Genomic DNA, 6,017 nt, shown 5'->3' on the forward strand with positions numbered 1-6,017 from the left:
GTCCCGGCCCTGGCCCTCCTGGTGCCGGTGCCGCCCCCGCCGCTCCCCCCGCGCCACCGGCCGCTTCTCGCAGCGGAGCCGACGGGCCCGGCCCGGCCCCTCCCCGCCCCGCCCGGGAGCAGCCAAACCCCCCGGTCCCTGCCCCCGGATCCCCGGTTCTGCCCCGGAGCTGCGGCCGGCCCCGGTGCTAGCAGCCCATAGCTCCCTTAGCGCCCCGATCCCCTCCCCCGGACCCCCCCGGTCCTGCCCCGCAGCCCTGGTGCTGCCCCCGCATCGCCCCGTTGTCCCCGGTCCCTTCCCCGGATCTCCTGGTTCTGTCCCGCTCCCCCCAGTGCTGTCCCCGCTGCCCCCGGTCCCTGTCCCGCATTGCCCGGCTCGCCCTGGTCCCTGTCCCCAGACCCCCCTGGTCCTATCTCGGATCCCCCGGTGCTGCCCCCGGTCCCTGCCCCACTCCCCCCGGTGCTGTCCCCGGGCCCCCCGATGCTGCCCCCGCTCTCCCCGGTCCCTGCCCCCGGACCCCCCCGATTCTGCCCTGCAGCCCCGGTGCTGCCCCGCTCCCCCCAGCGCTCCCGCCGGACCCTCCGGTCCATATCCCCGTTCCCCCCGGTGCTGCCCCCAGTGCCAGAGCCCTGTCGGGGGGGAGGCGCTGGGGGCCGTGCGGCCGAGGGGGCTTCAACCTGTGCAGCCCTGACCACACAGGACTCCGGCAGGCAGCGAGCCTGGGACCCCCCCCCAGCAGCAGTACCAGGGGAGCCCCCCAACCCCGTGCCCACCGAGGGCATCCCTGGGGTCACCTCACAGCGGTCTCTGGTCTCCGCAGGGCAGCTGCGGCTTGGTGGCACCGGCACCAGTGGCTTGTCGTCCGGGCTTTGCCCACAGTGGCTGCAGGGCGAGGACAGGTGGAGCGGGCGGTGGGATCCCACACACGCAGGGCACGGGCTGGCTGAAGACACGGAGACGGGGGTCGCACTTTCTGTGTGAGAAACAAACCGTCGGGTTGGATTCACCCCCATGGCACACGCGGTCCTTGCGCCCGGTGCCGAGTCAGGAACCAGCGTGGCCGCACAGATCCGCAGCTCCCAGGCTCCGGGATGAGGCTCCCGCTCTGCGGAGATGCCCGAAATCCCAACCAAAAGCCAGGTCCATCAGATACACCGGAAAGTTGTACTTTATGTTGGTCAAAGCTAAAAACCCCAGGAGTGCATCACATTCCCCAAATGATTCTTATTAAATTATACTTTGTCAGTTAAAATGTTCTTCACGTGCAAAATGTTTTATTTTTCAGTCTCATCCCTTTATCTCATCCCAAAAGTTTCTTTTCTCCAGCAACTTCTTGGTTTGCAGAAGAGAAAGAAATGGTTTGGAGCAACCCAGAGACGATGGTCTTTCCCAGCTTTGGCACACAGCCATGTAACAGATCCCTACAATTTGTCCCGGCCATGCAGGGCTTGGAAGAGTTGGGGACAATGAGGGACCGGGGTGACAAACATCCCAGCTCCAAGCTCCTGGCCCCGGCCCCAGCTGCAGTGATGCTCTAATATGGCAAAGTTGGGAGAAGTTATTTCTAATAATAAATAAATCCAGGTCAGCTACACAGAGAGCGATGTCAAGGAATTTAAATCCCGCAAGAAACAACTTTTAATTTAAGGCAAATCTGGGACTCCGCACACCCGAAATGCTGCCACCCCTCAGCCTCGCCAAGGTCAGAGGGTGGCTCTGGCTGCCCTGCAGTGGCCCTGTCCGGGGGGACCGAACCCCTTGGTGGGAAGGGCTACAGCAGCACCCACAGCTGATGCTTGTGCACCTGGGGGCCTTGGTGGGATGCTTGAAACCAGCCAGGGACATCCCCCCATGTCATCTCTCCCACTTGTCAGCTGTCAAACTCTTCCCCAGCCTCATTCACACCCCACCCCACCCCCCGCTCACCCTGGGGCCAGTGGGACTGATGGAAGTATCCCCATCCCTGGCTCCTTGCAGGTGGGTACCGGCAGTCACCTCGGGGATGACCACAGAAAGGCACTTCAGTTTACAAAAAGAAACAGAAAGTATCATCTCTCCGTTTTGCGGGCTTGGTTAGAAACCAAACGGTTCTTGCTGTTGCCTGTCATCATTGAGTCTTCAGAGTTAACAGCCAGCTTGTGGGTACAGACAGCCCCTACCTCTCTGCGCTCCTGTTGCAGCCCCTTTGCAAGCACCAGCGGCTGCCACAGCCCCGGGTTTCGAGCCGCGTGAGGCTTCGTGCTGGGGGAACTGGCCGGAGGAGCAGGCGGACACCACTGCAAAGCTCAGCTTCCTGCTTTCCTGCCATTGTACGGAAACAGTTCACTTCAACCCTCCCTTTCTCCAGCTCCCCAAAAGTGCCATCAGGTTTGCGTTGTGGCAGCGTTTGGCAGAAACGTGATCCGTGCCTTCCGCTGGCGGTTGTGCAAGTCGGAGGGGTGCAGGTTGGGGCAGGCGGCGCGTGCTGGCCGGGGTGCGGGGGGAGGCAGGCACGTGTCCCCCACCTGGGGCACCCCGGGCTTCTCACTGCAGCCTGGAAAGGTTTCACCTTTCCTGGAAACCATCACAAATTTCACAGAGCAAACAAACAAACAAAGAACCTGAAATAGAATAGCTCCAATTGGAAAACTACAAAAGAGAAATCCTGTTTATGCAGATATTTGTGGAAAAGCACCAGGAAGAAAACACAGAGTAAAGCTAATTCTAATTGACGACAGGCGGGGAGGTACCCAGGATGGGGGAGACTTGCTTGGGTTTGGGCACAAAGGAAAGCCAAGGCAAACTGCCACCGCCTGCTGGGGACCATGCTGGGCGTGGTAGGTGTGACCCAGAGCGGAGCGGAGCAGGAGGAATGGCCACCACCACCCCTTGGGACAGCTCTGGGGCAGGACCCAGCCCGTACCGGACCCACCAGCTCTGCCCGCTGCTGGAGGAGACTGGCGTGTTGGCCAGCACCAGCGAGCAAGGGCTGTGAGTACATCAGCCGTGCTTGGATTTAATCAACCAAAAGGGGGGAAAAAAATAAAATTCAAAATGGGGTGAAACAGCACCACCGAAATCCTTTGGCCACCCCCACTGGGGCTGCAGGGGTGGCTCTGTATACACCTGGGGGAGAGCCCATCTCTGCCCCCAAAGGTCCCCTGGCTGCAGCAGGGGGCAGGGAGCAGCCCGGAGCCGGGAGGAAGGTGCCCAGCCCCAGCAGCAGGGCTGGAGCCGAGTGGGGAATACAACCCAGATGTGTCTGCTTTCATCCAGCTGTGCGTCTCCAGGACCCCTCTTGCAGGGCTGGGGCTTGGAGGCATTCTCAGGCCTGCCCCGTACATCTCCAGTGCAGATCTAGAGGGATCCTGTTGCACAAAAGCCTTCATCTCCCCAGCTTGGGATGCTGCTGGATGGCACCAGCGCCAGGGGTGTCCAGGCAGGACGCGGAGCAGGCACACGTTGGTGCGGTGGCTGGTCCCCGACACAGGCTGGTGAGCAGAGAGCCACCCGTGTGCCGCCAGCAGCTGAGAACGCTCCCAACTCGCTGCATGCAGCGCCTCCTCCTCGGCAGCAAATTCCAAGTGGGGGCACCCCGGGGGGTGGCAGGCGGGGAGGCTGCGGGTCCCCTCCAGCTCCAGCTGTGCCACCCACACTGGGGCAGCTTTGGGACCACTCTGCTGGTTACAGCATCTCCTACACGGTCTCCCTTGCCTGTTCTAGTCCCAGGGAGAAGAGTGAGCTCCTAAACATACCTAAACACCCTTAAATATCCTTTAAACACCCTTAAATGTGCAGGGCAAGCTAGGGTGGAGGGAGCCTCCCAGTGCTCCCCACCGTGTCTGTGCCCCAAGCCCCGGCAGCATTGGGGCTGGCGGCTGGTGTTCAGGATGCGCTCAGCATCGGCTCTCCCCAGCAGGTTCCTGCGCAGAGGGGCTGAAGCCCCTGACTCCCCCTACTTGGACCTCAGGGAGCAGGTCCCTCATCCTCAGCAGCAGACAGAGCTGGGGGCTGGCACCCTCAGACCTGGCCCCCCTCCATCCCCCAGTGTCCCTTAGGGACCAGGGAGCTGCTGAAGCCAGGGCTACCTCCCTCTCTCATCCACCAGCCCTCCCTGGCCAGCTCCCAGAGAGGCTGGTGACCTTGGAGATGGTCAAAGCTCCCCAGGATAAGGCCCTGAGCAACATAAGCAAGGCACTGCCCTGCATGGAAGGTTGGACCTGTCACCTCCAGGTGTCCCTTCTAACCATCGCCATGCCACCATCCCCAAAACACTCGCCCAGTTCAGCAGGAGACTGTCGAAGTGTTACCTTAGGATGACGCATGGGCTACAGCACACGGCTTTTGGCGCTGCTCCCCAGCTGCTTCCTCTGCCCTGGGGTGTCAGGATTTCCTTTACTCCTTCCTCAGCCACCCCTGCTGTCTTTCTGGACCTGCCACCAGTGTAGCGCACGCCCAGGGGCACCCTCGGACTCGTCTTTCGGCAGGACGAGCGCTCCAAGGGCGAGCGGTGGGCACACCTCGCCCACATTGCTTCCTCTGCCATCGCATGGGGAGCTGGGGTCACCTCTTCCAGCTGCCACGGGGCCGCAGCGTCAGTCTGATTGTACTTGGTGGGCTCAGGAGCCACCCAAGCCTGCTTGCTCCTAAAATTAAAAAAAGGAAAAAATTGAGAACGCTGAGGAGAGGCGAGAAGACTTGCAAGGCCCCCAGCTGAGCTGCTGACGCCGCAGGGTCCGCGGTGGCTGTGCCATGTCCCCCTTGGGGTGGCTCCGCGCCGCACTCCCCCATGCAAGCAGAGCTTCGCCCTGTTGGAAATCAAGACGTTGCTTTGCAATGGGAGGGCTGGAGATGCTGAAGAGATCTGAAAAAGAGGCGAATATGGCTTGGGGAGGGGGGGGGGTGTAGGTGCCCCTTGGGAAGCAGCCATGCTGGGACAGACCTGCTAGGGCACAGCTGAAGACAGTTAGAGGCTGCTCTTGGCATGGGGTGTTCAGGAAGGCAACAGCCGTAGGGATGGAGGGATCAGAGGTCTAGGAGAGACTTGGTGCTCTCTTTATGGCTGGCTCAGTCCTTCTGTTTGCCTAGTGTTTGTTTTTGCAAGTATTAATACGCTGGGACTGTTTTCTTTAGCACACATTGAGTCTGGAGGGTTTTGCTGGGGGTCTGGGATCTGGGCGACCTTGGCCCATCAGGGGACCTTCCCAGGAGTGGTCTACAGAGCCTGGCCCACGGTTGCCTCAGGTCCCCACAGCCCTGGCAGGATCTGCAGAGGTGTGTGCCCCTGCCACAGCGTGCACCTGGCCCGAGCCCGTGGGGTTCTGTAAGGTGGTGGGAGCCGTGGGGTGGGCAGCAGCAATGGGTGCTGCTGCTCTTCTTTCTGAAATGAGGAGGATTCACCTTGATGCACCTGGCTGCTCTGCAAAGCAGCACTGCATGACACCCTCCTGCTCTGCAACCCGCAGAAGGCAACAGTTGTCCTGCCAAAAACCCAGTAGCTGCTAAACAAACAATTTAATGCAAAACAGCCTCAATGGAGCAGGAGCAAACGTGCCCAAGAAAGCGTCGAAGCCATTACAGAGCCACAGAAAAAGCACATGACATTGCAAAGGCTTTGCAGAGCGCTCAGGAAGCACAGCCTGGTACAATTTGCATCTTTTGTTTTAACTAACATTTTCCTAATGACATGTGTAATATGGTCCGTGATATGTAGCTGCCATCTATCCTGCAGCGTCTGCTAAGAGCCCAGATGTCATCCTGTCTGGTCGCAGCGTCTGCAGTCCCCACACCTCACCCTGCTGCACCTGGCGGGGCTGGGACCAGCACCTTCTGCCTAAAATCAGGAGGAATGAAACCCAGAGTGTGACTGGGAGCCTCTGGCTTGGGGAGGAGGTTTGGGAGTTGCTCGCATTTGGCTTGGCTGCCTCTTGCTGACCAGTCAAGCTACCCTGGATCCCCCCCAGTTTGATCTACCTGCCAGCTGCTGCTCTGCAGGGTGGCTGTGAGCAGAGCCTGCAGATTTCCCTTTGCTCTTCCAG

Source organism: Falco peregrinus, chromosome 5 (assembly GCF_023634155.1).
Source record: "Falco peregrinus isolate bFalPer1 chromosome 5, bFalPer1.pri, whole genome shotgun sequence".
Classification (NCBI taxonomy): Eukaryota; Metazoa; Chordata; class Aves; order Falconiformes; family Falconidae; genus Falco; species Falco peregrinus.